We start from the raw sequence: 706 nt of genomic DNA on the forward strand, positions 1-706 counted from the left end.
CAGGAGTTCTGCTGTGGCGACCCCTTACCGGGAACAGCCGAAAGACAACAACAACAACAACATAGTTTGTAGAAAGTGCTGCGTAATACTTGAATGCATGTTTTGCATGACTCATTTGTTGGCTGTAATAAAGTATCCAAAGGAACACTGGCAGTGGTTAGAAAAAAACAGGAACACGTAATAAGTTAGAAGAAAAGAGGTATGTACTCTGGAAATAGTGACTAAAATAACATTTACAATCCAAGGGATGTATGCCGGACATAACCCATTATTCTCAGTGTAGCTGAAGGTCAGAGGCATGGTAATGTATTGCTGTCTTGTTAGACTGAGACAATACACAGTACATGAAGGGAAAAAGAACACTGGAATGGAGGGGATGAGAACAGTGAATGTAAAAATGAACAAAGGTAAGGGAGAAATGAGCTCAAATGTAAGGAAGGAAAAAGAAATTGGGATAGATGAAGTGGGTTAAGAGATCTAATAGACAGGAATAGTGAGAAAAATCAAGAAAAATGCCTAAGAACAGTAGATGTCATATTTCACAATTGCAAATTAATGCAGTAAAAGGAAGTTAGTTGTAAACTATCTTTTGAAGTTTTAAGAATATAAAGGAGAATGTAAGTTGGCTATCAGTGAGTAAGGGTGAGGTGTACCAGAAGTTTAATACACTGAGCAGGAAGCAATTTATATGGAGCATTTTATTGCA

The sequence above is a fragment of the Protopterus annectens genome, chromosome 13.part0, assembly GCF_019279795.1.
Source record: "Protopterus annectens isolate FY-2018-M chromosome 13.part0, PAN1.0, whole genome shotgun sequence".
NCBI classification, from domain to species: Eukaryota; Metazoa; Chordata; order Ceratodontiformes; family Protopteridae; genus Protopterus; species Protopterus annectens.